We start from the raw sequence: 14,289 nt of genomic DNA on the forward strand, positions 1-14,289 counted from the left end.
CTCCCTGTCTCCAACAAAAGTTCCTCTTTCCCATTTCTCCCTTTAAATCACTTGCACCGTGCTATTCCCTGTAGCCCCCCACCTTGTTTTATTTTGCTTTCCCTTTTCTACACAGGTTGTAGTCTCATATCTTAGTCAGTGCTCTATTGCTGGGAAGAGACACCATGACCATGAAAGGAAAGAGTCTAATTGGAGCTTGCTTACAGTTTCAGAAGTCTAGTCCATTGTCATCATGGCAGGGAGCATTGTGACACACAGGCCACCATCATGGTGCTGGAGAAGTTGAGAGTTTTACACTCAGATCTGCTAGCAGAAGAGAGGGGGAGGGGGAGAGGGAGAGGGAGAGGGAGAGGGAGAAGACTTCTGAAAACCCAAAGCTCATGTCCCATGACACATTTCCTCCAACAAGGTCACAGCTACTTCAACAAGTAGTGTCACTCCCTAAGCATTTAAGTATATGAACCTATGGGGACCATTCCTATTCAAATCACCACAATTCACATCTTGAGATTAGAGCTGGAGCGACAGAGGAGAGAGACTGAGTCTGGGTTGCCTCACTTAGTACAATCCTTTGTAGTTCTACTTACCTAACTGCAGTCTGTGTGGTGCTAGGGATAGAACCAGGACTGTGTACAGATTAGGCAAGTGCCTGACAACCTGCAGTATATCTTATTTCCAGCACTCCCTGGGGTACATTGTCTCTCCAGCACTCCCTGGGATACATTGTAACTCCAGCACTCCCTGGGATACATTGTAACTCCAGCACTCCCTGGGATACATTGTAACTCCAGCACTCCCTGGGATACATTGTAACTCCAGCACTCCCTGGGGTACATTGTCCCTCCAGCACTCCCTGGGGTACATTGTCTCTCCAGCACTCCCTGGGATACATTGTAACTCCAGCACTTCCTGGGGTACATTGTAACTCCTGCACTCCCTGGGGTACATTGTCTCTCCAGCACTAACTAAGCTATATCTTACCTCCAACACTAACTCGGCTTGGCCATTTCTTCCTTTTGGTACACTGAAGATATTCAGTTGTCTTTGCCATGCATTTTTGATGTTGTAACCTCATTTTGCACCCTTCCGTTTCCCTGAAGGTAATGTGTGTTTTCCTTTAAGCTTCTCTCTTGGTTGTGGTCGCTAGGCTCTCATGTCAGCAATACCCCTGTGCTTCTTTAGCTTGAGTTCTCTGGACTTCTGACTTCATGGTGTCTTCTCTAGAAAATTCTCAGGCATCATTTATAGCCAGTCTCCGCTGTTTTCTCCCGGGACCTTCTTGCTGTATTCTATGAACTTTTCTAAGTTTGCTTGACTGTGTTTTCACATTTATTCTTCTTTATTCTGGATAATTTTGGTAATCCAACCTTATGTTAGTGTTTGGCAAACTCTTTAATTAAAATTTTTACTTATAGGGCTGGAGAGATGGCTAAGTGGTTAAGAGCACATACTGCTCGTAGGGAAGACCTGGGTTCAGTTCCCAGCATCCATGCAGGATGGCTCATAACTGCCACTGACTCCAGCTCCTTCTAGTGACTTTCTAACTCCAATCCTTCTAGTGACCTCCATGGACACTCACATACATGTGCAAACACACACACACACACACACACACACACACACACACACCACATAAAATAAAATACATTTAAAAAGATTTATTTTTATAATTAATAGTGCACTGGAAGTGGTGCAGGTATTTCAAAACCTCAAAGCCAAACCCCAGTGACACACCTCCTCTAACAAGGCCACGCCCCCTGTTCCTTCCTAAATAATTCCATTAGCCAGGAATCAGATATTCAAACATGAACCTATGAAGCTGTTCTCATTTAAACCACCACAATACCGCTCTAGTTTCTTTGTGTTCACATCCATATGTCTCCTAACTATCAGGCTGTACCATGCCTATAACTTTTTACTGTTTATAAGTTAATCAAGTGCTAGTTGTTTTCAACTAGAGATTGCAGGCCAAACAATCTGACCCATCACATCTGCTCTTCTAGGAAAAGGATATTCCGTGTCCATTGTGTATGATCATGCATATGTGTTTGACAGTTATAGTCATCCTTAGGAAAGTCAGAAATTTTAGAGGCAGAATGATCATGGGAACACAGGGTCACAGATCTGTATTAGTTCTAAGAGGTCAGTGAGAGAAACTGATCTGGTGTAGACTTTCAGGGATGCCCAACTTTTTGACATTGTGCTCAGATGTCATTACCTAGAGATGCGTTGGGTTAGTTCATAGGTATCTTGCTTGCAGAGGTCTCGTGGACTCCAGGTTAGCCATGTTTGCTAGGTCTTCCCTGACTGCTTCTCAGCAGAATAGAATTGAAGAGTCCATCCTCCTGTGTGCTGCTTTTATGGAGGGTTAAGTCATTTCTTGGGCAGTGAGTTTATCTTGGCCTTGAAAAAAGGGCCATCGAAGGAACACTGCTCTTAGCTGGCTTCCCCCACCCCCACCCCACCTCACCCCACCCCTTCTGGCTTTGAACTGCTCTGTGGTGGCTGAGGTCCAGCCTCTTCAAGAGTGGCTGTAAGGGGAACCGGCTCTGATGCAGCCTAGGGAGGCCACGTTAGTCAGAGGAGTCTTCTCTCTTACCCTGATCCTTAACACTCCAACGTGTGTCTGTGACTGTGACGGTGGATTCCTGCTTCTCGTTATGGCTTAGGGTTCATCAGCAGATAAGTTCGGGCCACTCATGGGGTTTGCAAGTCTAGACTCTGGCCTCCCCATAAATGTCACGCTTTAGCCAGTTGGTGTTGGATCAAGATTTCCAAACTTTCAACTCCAAATGTCAGAACTGAAGAGATAAGTCAGGCAGCAAAAGACTTGCCTTGCAAGCATGAGACCTGGACTGATCCTAAGAACTCACATTAAAATGCTGGGCACGGCAGCTTGGAGTCGACATTCCAGTGCAGGGGAGGTACATATAGACAGACCCATGGACCTTGTTGGTCATCCAGCCTAGACCCTGTCTCCAAGGAGGATGGTGTCTGAGGAATGGCGGCTAAGATGGTCCTGGGGTCTGCATGCACATGTTCACACAGACAAACTCAGTGCCACACATGTACACACATGAATTCCGAATGTTGACCATGAATTTGTAACTGACAGGCCTTCAGATTCCACAATAGGAGAGAAACCCGAGAAACTGTCGTAGGCATGAGAATATACCGTAAATCATTTGTTCATTCAAGACGCATTCAATGGGCTTCTCTCTGGAAAGCTCAGTGCTGGGCACGATAGGGCCCTTTCCTCTGAGTGTTTAACATATCTGCAAAGGAGCACAAAAGAGGCCATCAACACAGAGACTGAGGTGCCAAGGCGCCCCTGAGAATGGTTGGCAAAGTGACTTGGCTGTGATGCCAACCTTCTCTTTTCCGAGGCAGCTGTGCTTCTGTGTTTAAGACTCAAAGTGGGGGAAAAGCCCAGTGTTCTTACCTCTGTTTCTGCTGCTTCTGGCCAGAGTTGATGCAACTTCTATGATTAATTCATGAGCCAAGCATCAGAGCAGACCCAATTTCCTGGAAATTACATCAAATGGCTGTTGGAATTCAAGTTAATAAAACGCTGGGGGCTAGTTCTCACCGACCCTTTCAAGGCTCGCTGCCCTGCAGAACTCCTACACAAACAGCGTTCATGTGCTTATAAAACACTGCTGAAGAGGGTCAGCTAAAACTTCAGTGAACAATGGCTGGAGGGTCTTTAGAAGGAAAGACGGCTTAGAATTAGATGTCTTTCCTCAACCCAGACTGAAGGGTGCGCTGGCGAAGTTCCAACTTGTCCACCCTTTCTTGGTAAAATCTGGGGCTCTTTAGAATCTAGTCCCACCCCCAACTTTTTTGACTGTGAGGACGTCTCCCTAGTTTGGCTCACAGCATGGCTCCCATCTGCTTTTGCTTGATTTTTTATTTGCTGCTTCTTTTCCCCCCCTCCTATGGGTCTCTGATCATGTGGCTGAGTATTTTGATCCCAATCAAAGGTGACTTTTCTACTCAGCTTGTTATGCAAGCCTGGTGCCCTGCGACACATGGTGTGCATTACGGCTTTTACATCCTTGTGCTGTGGTGTTTGGCTGTGAAGACTGTATCTGCTCAATGTCCTACTCTAGCCACTCACATTTTCACTGAAGTAACAGCTAAAGTAAGACTGTAGCAGAGCTGCTACCCTGAGGTAACAGCTAAAGTAAGACTGTAGCGGAGCTGCTACCCTGAGGTAACAGCTAAAGTAAGACTGTAGCAGAGCTGCTACTCTGAGGTAACAGCTAAAGTAAGACTGTAGTGGAGCTGCTACTCTGAAGCCAGCAGAACTCCTCCACAGCAGGCTGTGTCAGCCTTACACCCCAGGGTCCACCCCATCTATTTGCGTGTTTACATACACACAGATAGAAGAAAACAGAGACCAAGCTACAGTGTGTCTGCTGCCCTGTTAGTAAGTATTTTGGTCTTTTGAAAAAGAAGGAGGAAAGATAGTATTACCTGCTGGGGTTTCACTGATGGTGAGGGTGGGGGAAGGTACTTGGGTCCTAAGGAGAACTGAGAGTCAGTTTCAGCTACTCTGTTTCTGCCTCAGCACTCTCGGCATGGTAGCTTCCTATGCCTCTAAGGAGGTCTATGAATAGATGTTATCTTGGTCCTTGGGAAGATATGTGGTAGCTGACTGGCATGGCTAATGTCAATCTCAGAGTGATGGAGAGACCCCACTGACACTTATTCAACAAAATTGATCTGTCTCTTCTGGTCATTTCTTGTGTTGTCATTTGAATGAGACAGAATCCATGTAGCTGACCTTGAACTTGCTACCTATGTGGCTTAAGATGAGCTTGAACTCCTCATCTTCCTGCCTCCATTTCTCGAGCTCTGGGCTTAAAGGTGTGTATCACCACATACAATTGGTGTGGTGCCATAGGTCAAATCCAGGGCTTTGTATGCTGGGCAAGCACTCTACCAGCTGAGCTACAACTCAGCTCTCATTTACCCCTATTTTCTTTCAACTTTGGACTCATTTCTTATTTTATTCATTTACTACTTGTTTGATTCATTCATTATTTGTGTGTGCACACATGTATTTGCATGTGTATGAGTCACGGCACATGTGTGGAAATCAAAGGGTGATTTCAAGAATTGGTTTTCTTCTTCCTTGTACATCCCAGGGTTTTTGAACTCTGGTCATCAGGTTTAGCAGAAAGTGCTTTTCCCCGCCGAGCCAGTTGCCCAGCCTGTTGTTACTTAGTCTCGTACATACATCTATATGAGTGTACACGTGCCAGGTCCTGCTCTGAGCACACTGAACAGTCAGAAAGACAGCAAGAAGCCTGCTCTGGGGTTCTTGTATTCTAATGGTATTCAAGAACAAGATAAAATAAAAAAGATAACTTCTTTCTGATAAAAGTATTCTTTTTTTAAAAGACTTTATTTATCATATATATGATATATACACTGTGGCTGTCTCCAGACACACCAGAAAAGGCCATCAGATGTCATTACAGATGGTTGTGAGCCACCATGTGGTTGCTGGGGTTTGAACTCAGGACCTCTGGAAGAGCAGTCAGTGCTCTTAACCACTGAGCCATCTCTCCAGCCTGACTGATAAAGGTATTCTAAGGAAAGGGGACAGAAGGCAGCCATACATCCTGTTTTATTTCCAAGAGCTGGTTTGCTTCTCTGAGGTGACAGTAGCACAGAGGCCTGAGGTGATTAGGGTCAGACACAGGACAATCCTAAGAAGTTCTGTCTCATCAAGTTCTCTGAGTGCTGGAAGTTTTCCATCCCACTGTCCGTTGCAGTCACACTTGGCTGCTGAGTGCCTGTAGTGTGGCTAGTCAGAGAGAAACAGAGTTGATAGTGTGTATTTGCAGCTACAGGTACCTATGCACACATGTGGGAAGGCTGGAGGTCAATGGACAAAAGCTTCTATTGATCTTCACTCTCTTTTGAGACGGGATCTTTCATTAAACCTGGAACTCACTGGTTAAATGGACTAGTGGCCCATGAACCCCAGAGGTTCACTGTTTCTGTATTTCAGCATGGTATGCGCTTCCACATCTGGCTTTTATCGGAATCCTGGGATCAGAACTCAGGATCTCATGTTAGCACAGCCAGAACTATACCCGCAGAGCATCTCCCCAGCCCCTGAGATTAAAATTTTATTTAATATTAATGACATCAACAGAAAAGTATCTGTGTGGCTAGTAGATATTTTACCAGTCAGTGAAGCTCCAGTAGCAAGGACAGCTTGTACAAGGTTGCAATCCCAAGGTGCATTTGGGTGTTACATTCCTCTCTTAAAGAGCAAACCTACAAGATGTAATGACGCTTCCTGCTTCTGTTCCCTGGGTCCCTGGAGAACCTGCAGAGGAATAGAACTTGGCTAGATGGGAATTGAAAGCCCTGTGCAACAAAGAACCCGTTTCCTTTCCTAGGATGGGCTTGGGCCCACATCGTGTGACTCACCGCTTTGGTCTCCCCAACTACTGGGCTGTGGCAGGCCCTTGTCTGCACAGGATACAGACACAGCCACTCTAGGGGCCCAGCTGTGCATCCTGGGAAGAAATCCAGAGTTTGTTTTCCCTTGCATACCTGATCTCCGCCACAGCTCTCTCAAGGTCACTTTGTCTTCTACTTGCTGCTCCCCCCCAGGCCTGAGACGTTTTATCTTTTGCAGGAATAGCTCTGCTGCACATTGATAAAGACAATGCCACCAACTCTCTGGCTTTTCAAGAGGGGCTGGTGTTTGAAAATGGCTTAACCTCTAATTACCACTTTGTGTAGAAAGAGTTAAGGAAGAAAAGGGAAAGAGAGAGAGAGAGGAGGAATGGCAGCCAAGAAACAGATTCGGGAGAGAGGAGAGGAGCTACTGTACTTCTTAGACAACAGTCGGGTTATTCTGGTGGCTCCTGGCTTTTTCTGGCAGCGGGGGAGTGGGGAGGGCCATGGCACACTTCAGCCCTGCACACAGAAGGGGATTCTGCTTCAACAGGCTTCCCAAGAGAAAACAGACAAGGGAGCCAATCCTGGCTTCGTGTGCTGAAGATTAGAGGAGGCCCAGCTCCAGATCCTGTAATCCTGGGCTGGCCTGGATTCGTCTTTGGTTACTATTCTCCTTGCACTTGCATAATCAGAAGAAAACCACACTTACCTAGCACCGCCCTAACAGTTACCTTAAACAAGAGGATCAAATTGTCAAACTGGAGCCCATAGCCAAGTCTGCGTGAACTGTTACCCCAGCTTCCCCCTCTTGTCCTAGGTGACTATTGAGAAGAACCCAGGGCAGTGGTGACAACAGTTCTTCGAGGTGTGGGAGCAGGAGGGGACAGTGTAGAGGCTACAGATGTCAAGCTCAGATATACGGAGACATTGATGGCCTTGACCCTGGTGGAGATGTCTGAGGTTGTAATAACATGCTGCCATCATCTGCCTCCTTTTGTGGAGAGCCTTTCTAGATCACCAGTGTGAGAAGCATCTGAACCGTGTGCTGAGACTGCCCTTCAGGTGAAGCCCGGCATCCCAGTGCCTCACTTGGACACTTACTTCTACACATGACTTGTCCTTCATTTGTAGCATGTACTTCTTAGGGAGCGCCTGTTAGGAATTCAAACACTTCCTCCAGGGACTCATTTGAAGGCTCCGTTAGCCAGATGGGATGGAGTAGTAGTGGCCGAACTATGCCACTTGTGTTGGAAAATATTTTTAATTAAAAATGTATTTATTAAGGAAATGTAGAAGTTTTTTAATGGGAGAAAGAAAAAGGAATCATCCCAACACACACACACACACACACACACACACACACACACACACACACTATGATGGCCTTTTTATGTGAAAATAGATTAGATAATCACACATTTAAAATGACTTATTTGTTTTTATTTCATGTGCATGTGTCCGGTGTTTTGCTTACACGCACGTCTGTGCTAGGGTGTCAAACCCCTTGGAGCTGGATTACACACCGGTTTGAGCTACCATGTAGGTTCTGGGAATTTAACTTGGGTCCTCTGGAAGAGCAGCCAGAGCTCTTAACAACTGAGCTACCCTGTAACCCTTAGGACACATTTAAATATCTACATTGTGTCCTGAAATTCCTGTGGATGTTACACTCGTGTGTCTTGAACAGCAGGACCTTGGAAACTTGCTGGAGGACTGGCAGCAAGTAGGTGATGAGAGCAGCCGAGCCTTTATCTTACATCATACGATAACAATGTATAATTATCCTTGCTGGTCCTCAGCTTGCTGCATCTAATGGCTACAGCTGTGATAGGTCTCTATCAGCTTTGTTCTTTGTTACACCGGTGCATTCAATGCTCTCTCCCACTCACCAAGGATTGCTAAAGCGTCCACTGCAGGACATGGCCCCAGGGCTGAAGGTGAAATTATCCCCTTCTATCATGGCAGCTAGAGAGACCCATAATGTCCTAGTGAGTAGCACTATTTATTTGGGGCAGATGGCCAGGGATGTAGGTCGTGGTAAAGTACTTGCTTAATGTCAAGAGTGGCCCTAGTTTCCTAAGACACAGCAAGAGGGAATATATGAAGTCAGAAGCATGGTGTCTTTGCATATCCATCTTCCATATTCTCCACTCTTCTCTCCTCTTTGAATGGCACAGCACTGTTACTCAATGTCACGTTGGCTGAATTTCAGTTTGTGACGCTACCTGGACCATACAATAGGAAAACTCTTTGAAACTGTGAAATTTCCTCTCCTAGGACTCACACTCCAGGACATAGGTCAGGACAGCCTTTGATATCTACATTGTGTCAAGGTCACATTAAGTATCACAATATGGCACTCACTGTAGCAGATACAGCACTGTCCTGGGATGAACCGTCTTCATGATCCTGGAGTGGGGCCTCCTTCCCTTGGCCTGTTGTTAGTCAGCTCCAGTGACTTCTCTGAAAAGTCTCCTTAATGACAGAGGGAGGACAAAGCCTCCTGCTCAAGGACATGAATAGTGTGGCATACTTTCTTGTGAGAACCCCAGGGAAGGTGGGAAGGAGGAAGTGTGAGGTCATCATTCTGAGTCTTATGCTTTGGTAAACCTAAGTCAGTAAAGGACCTGAGTCCTGAGCCAAGATGCAAAGATGTGGCCGGTGCTCGGGGGTCAGGGTCTGGGACTGGTGTCCTTAGGTATCTGGGGCTGAGAGATACGCAGGCCTGGGGCAGCCCATGAGCTGGGGCTATCCTGGAAAGAGGTTCTCCCAGGCTCTCCGGGGAGCTCAAAGGTAGCAGGTGGTCAGTGAGTGGGGAGGAGTGGTGGTGGTAGGGGTTCTGGTGTGCAGCTGGGTACAAGCTGTCCAGATACATAGGGCTGGCTTTTACTTCATTTTTGTCAGCCTTTGAAGTATCACCAGGTGGGTCCAATCCACTCCTGGCAGCAGGGTAAACCCCTGTTGTCGACGCCCCCAGGGTTAGTAAAGACAGGAGACTATCTTCCTCATTACCCCCCACCAAGGGTCTAAGAAAATGAGAGTCAGTCAACGCCCACCATGTGTGAGCTCTCTGAGAGGTTTTGATCTAAGAAAGCGTTTTCCGCTGCTCGCTTTGGAAGGGGATTATAGTGAATTGATGCTGGATCACACGGCTGGACGGCAGGCCAACTGGAATGCTGGCTTTATCTCACCTGACAGTACAGCAGCAGGTTCTGATTCCACAAGTCACTCAGAAGTGTAGTTTGGTTCGACGGTTTAAATGTGAGCTTTTTGAAGGAGAAATTAAAATTGGCAAGAGAAACTGGTTTCTGGAAAGCAGAGCAGGCTTAGGGGTAATTAAATCGCAGGGAGGGAAGAGCAGCCCTCTGGCTGTCATGTGGGTCTTACTGCAGTCTTCCCGGGAGGGCCTTCGGGAGCTTTGGGGGGGTGAGTTGTATCTTCTGCACGGAAGTTTTCAGAGACCTTAGTCTCCTCAGCACCAGCACTGTTCATACTTGCACATCCCTGGTCTCTGCCCCAGTGGACGCCACTTGCCACTTTTGCTCCCAGTTCTGACAAACAAAATGTGTGTCTGGCATCTTTGTAGGAACGGGCAATGGAGAACCCATTTTCCCTGCTGGAGGTCCTTGAGTTACTAGCACACAGGAAGTAGCGGGTCTCAGTGTCCTATCCAGTTCCACAGAACTTAGCAGCCCAGAGCATGCAGGGTTGTTGGTCCTTGTGAGAGGGCCAAACTGTCACCAGTGTGAATCTAGAACTTATAAAAGTAGACAAAGAGAACAAAAGGAGTCGTCACCGGCCACGGCAGTGACAGCGATGGAAAACGGGATGTGAACAAGGCCCAGAGGCTTTGGAATTTTCTTAAAAATGCAGGGCAGGATTAGCCTAAGACCACCTCCTTCAGACGCAGTCTCAGGAGACCGCTGCACGGAGCTGGCCTGGGTGTTGCTATGCGAAGAGGCTGAGAACACGAGGCATGAACGTAGACTGATATTGTTTGCCATTTACACTCAGCATGTGTAATGCAGTAGGAATGGCTTCTCAGCGGCATGTGACTCTCCTTGCAGACGGTAGGCAGTGCCCGGGACGCTCTTTCTCTTTCGCTGGTTCGCTCGCTCATATCTCCCACCCCCACCCCCAATTCTGCCCCTTCCCAGACTCCTGAGCACTCGAGTGGATGGAGGCTTGTCATGATTGGCACGCAGAAAGCCGGTAGAATGTTGTTGGAATTTTCTAGGGCGGTACATGTGCGACACCCAAAATGACTCCTAGCTTCGGTGGCCGCAGGTCAGCAGCCCTTCGTGCCAGGCGCCCTGGTCTGCTTCTGAAAGGTAAGGTTGCATGACATCACTTTACCTGTCCCTAAGGCAAGGGGGGCCGCCTGGGGGTTTTGTTTTATCCTCTAGTTCCGGCGGCGCGTTTTAGGACCACGTCATGGGCGCTAAGCGTCTGTGTATGAGTGTGCGGTTTGTTGGTATCTCCACCCCCTCTGGTTTAAAAGAATTTTAATAAATTATTCCCAAGGGCAGTTTAACATGTGACCTAAAGCAGCATCCCATGACCCCAGTGAAATCAGTGATCCTGATGTCAGTAAGTCTAGATGTAGCCACTGGAATCAGATTGCGTTCAGGTCTGAGAGACTGAAAGTGGACGCGCTCAGAACCCCGAAACCCTGGGAACGCCGGGGAATCTCTTCAGGTTGCGGTGCCCCGGGTTTATGGACGGCGTTTTCCAGCCATGGAATGTGAACGTAGAGTTTTAAATGTTCCGGATCGGTCGAGCGCAGGCTCGGATCCATTCTGACTGGGGAAGGGAATGCCATGGTAACAGTTAGAAGCCGGGGAAAATTACACCAAGAGACCTCCTTCTTATCAGTTAGTTGCTTTTGACTAACCCGAAGTTGGCCCTAATAGGAATTTTAGTGGTCCTCAAGGAAAGTTAAAAATTTAAAGGAAAACAGTATTAAAACTCTCCAAATAAACAAGTGGGTGCTCCCACGTCAGCAGTGAGGTTCCAGGACATATTTGGACATGGGTCTGATGATCTGCTAGGCTCCAACACAACCGGCCATGACTCACCTTATTCTGTAACTGATGTAATTAAAAGTAGCTTCAGTACCCGGATGAGAGAATACTGACTCTCGGCTTGAAAGTGTGGGGCAGCAGGTCCACTCTCATAAAACGGCAGGAGCCATGCATGGTGCATTATGGGGTTTTTGTTTTTGAACCTTTAAAAAAAAATCTATTATTTAGCTTCACTGTTGGTTTCTGCCTTAAGTGCATTGTGCATTAGGCTCCTGTTTTCTTCCCCCCACCTTCTTACTCTCATTCCATTTTTTTTTTTGCAAAGATATGAGGAGAACTGATACTTTCACACACCCGCCCCTCTCCCCACCCACACACCAACAGCTGTCCTGTATGATTTTGTGGAATTTGATATTTTGAACGAAATGACTTCCTTACTTTCCGTAGTAATAGAATAATCAATTTCACCATAGACCGCTGTGTGCATGTCAAGCGTGGGCCTCTCCTAATTAGCAATGCATGGGGTGGAGGGCCGAGCTGGAGGTAGTTTCAAGGGGGGTGGAAAACCAGTCTTCGGATTTTAGCCTCCATGGGCTCAGCCAAGGCAGTTTTCAATCTGCTTGGATCTTAGACCACAGGTTTTAGTTTGTGGTGTTCTGAGAAAATAGCGTGAGCGACTCCTGCAAATGTGACATAGATGGGCCTGTCCCTCTCACGGTTGCTACTTGGCTTTCGATCTGTGCGGCCACAGCTCTGTCTAAAGAGATAGGGGCTGACAGGCACCAGAACTTGACCCAGGTTTACTGTTCTGAGCCTTGGAAGGCACCCGGGTTTTGTGTGCGATATTCAGAGAAGTCCGCTGAGGCACAAGCTCTCGTTGGCTTCGGGAAACATATACATTCTCGATACATAGTTATAGTTTATGACTCAGCTTCGGACCTCATGTTCTCTCTGAGTCTAAAGGATCTAAAGGAAAACGAAAGAATCTAAAGGCATTAAGCTACTTTCCTGACACACACCTGGTACTTCACAATGGACAGCCTGCTGTGCTGAGATCCGAGTCCTTAGAGACATCAAGCCAAGACATTTGTTCCTGTCCCCACTGTGCCCTGTGTGCAGCTGGAGGTTTGCAAGATTCTAGAATGTGAAAGATTTCTTTAAAGTACCTCTCCTTGGACCTTTGCTTCATGTAGTTTCCCTGGGTGGCTGTTAATATTAATATTGATATTAATATTAATACCCCAGTGCTGGGCCTCAAGACCTTTGGAGGTGAGACCTAAGTGTTGTATATTATGATTCCAAAAGTGCCACCAAGTTTCAGATCTTAAGACATGACAATATTAGCAAGTCCCTCCTTATTGTTTTGTCTTCTGAGGCAAGGTCTCATCCTACATCTTAAGCTAAGCCTGTGGTTCTGAATTTAGTCCAGGCTGGTCTCGAACTCATGTTCCTTCAGCCTCAGCCTCCTGAGAGCTGGGATCACAGGCCTTTGCCGTCATGCCTGGTTTGTATGCTTGGTTTTTCAGACTGGGCCCTCAAGGGTGCATATGAAATTGGACTTTAAAAAATATATATAATATTTATGATGTTCACCCAAAGAGGCCAGTCTCTGCTCTGGGCACTCAGTAAATGGATCTATGGTTTTTTTTTTCTCCTGTGCCACAATGCTGATCATTCAACAAAAATCACTTCAGGTTTTCTGAACCTTGAGTGTTTTCACTCTAGAAGCTGGAGGCTGACAAATTTGACTGAGTCTCACAAAAGGAGTTTTTTTTTTTTTAGAAAAGTAACTGCATCTGACCCCTTGATTACTTTTGCAGTCTGAAACTTGTAAAAGGAAAACCCCCTCTAGGCGGGCTGGACTTGTAATAGGTGGAAGTGGCTCGTTAAATAAAGGTGGAGGTGTTCCTGAATTCCCCACTGGTTACCATATTCCTAGGATTAAAAGGCGTCCCTTAAGATGTCCTAGCTCAGGATGCTCATCGCTGTCACTCACCTGGGCTTGGCACAGACGCTCATTCCCAGGCCTGAGTCCGAAGCCAGGCACAGAGAACCCAGCCCCTCAGAGTCTGTATTCCAAGTTCTGGTCTCTGCAGAGTTGGAGAATCACGGCTGTTATGTCCCCTTGTCCCTTTACAGCCGTATACTTACACGGACATAAGCGTTTGTTTCCTGAAGCTACCTGGAATAAGGGAACAGCAGGCGCTGGCACCGAAGTCTCTGTCCTGACATTCAGAGTACCAAGGTCATTTTCATATTACAGGGGTCATAAATGACCGCGGACAGAAGATAACATCCTAAACCCAGAAGGCACAGAGAGACAAGGTGTCTCATCTAACCCTCTCGTCTTCTCATTGTACAGCCGATGCAGATCTCCAGCAGCAGGAAGAGTGACCTCAGTGAGGTCATTAGTTAACAGCCAGGCGGTGCACACCTTGGATCACAGCCCTTGGGAGACAGAGGCAGGCAGATTTCTGTGAATTCAAGGCCATCCTTGTCTACAGCGTGAGTTCCAGGACAGCTGGGACTAGGTAGAAACACCCTGCCCCAAAAACAACACAACGAAAAAAGCACATAACTTCTTAGAGCCAGAACATGTATGGTAGGGAGTCTATTTATAACCCAAACATTGCCCTTCATTAGTCTGCCTCTACTTCTTCAGTTCTGTACAGATCCCTGCCTGGTCCTTAGCCTTAAGTTCATCCGTTCAAGTTTTTGGGTTAGGTAGTTCTAGGAAAAGATGAGCTCGTTTGAGAGTTCTCAAGCCTAGATTTTTCTTTTACTTTAAAATGGGCTTGAACATCATAACTATCTTGTACGTTTACACAGAAAGTTC

At 46.8% G+C, this 14,289-nt stretch overlaps 1 protein-coding gene across 2 annotated transcripts in view; it reads left to right on the forward strand.

The window, feature by feature from the left end:
* Rbm20 (RNA binding motif protein 20) overlaps positions 1 to 14,289 on the forward strand; it is a 202,680-nt gene that overhangs the window by 120,506 nt on the left and 67,885 nt on the right. The window contains exon 1 of one of the 2 annotated variants that reach the window (XM_087565441.1): positions 10,495 to 10,760. The gene's annotated coding sequence lies outside the window, so the exon portion shown is untranslated. 2 annotated transcript variants of the gene reach the window in all.

The sequence above is a fragment of the Rattus norvegicus genome, chromosome 1 (assembly GCF_021556685.1).
Source record: "Rattus norvegicus strain SHRSP/BbbUtx chromosome 1, alternate assembly SHRSP_T2T, whole genome shotgun sequence".
Taxonomy (NCBI): Eukaryota; Metazoa; Chordata; class Mammalia; order Rodentia; family Muridae; genus Rattus; species Rattus norvegicus.